We start from the raw sequence: 500 nt of genomic DNA on the forward strand, positions 1-500 counted from the left end.
AAGCGCGCGGGCGCATGTACGGGCACAATGAATGCGATCAAAAAAAATTTCAAGGTCGAAGAAGTGGATACGAGTATTAGCCTCAATGTTGTGTGTTCGTACCATTACTATCGCTGTTATTACAATTTGGCATATATTCCATTATGCATTTATTGATATTAGTAGATAATGTTACAGCATTGATGAAATGCAAATATGTGTTGCACGCCTTACTTACCTGAATTGAGTATCAACTGGAAATGGTTAGCGTACTAATTTATACTCTCCAGGCAGGGTGATCTGTGTGGTTTATTCTAAATATACGCATATCAAATGTGCACATATATCCAAAAACATTTTTTTCTAGGCTCGCGTACGAAAGGATCGAATTCGGGATGGGGAAAAGTTTGGGGGAAATGGAAATTCTTTTCCACGGACCCGAACGAATATTTCAGACGGCCAAAAAAAGTCATGGGAGTTCGTTAATCGTGTAGAATATCAGAGGGGGGGAGGTGGGGTTT

This window comes from Penaeus monodon, chromosome 25 (genome assembly GCF_015228065.2).
Source record: "Penaeus monodon isolate SGIC_2016 chromosome 25, NSTDA_Pmon_1, whole genome shotgun sequence".
Classification (NCBI taxonomy): Eukaryota; Metazoa; Arthropoda; class Malacostraca; order Decapoda; family Penaeidae; genus Penaeus; species Penaeus monodon.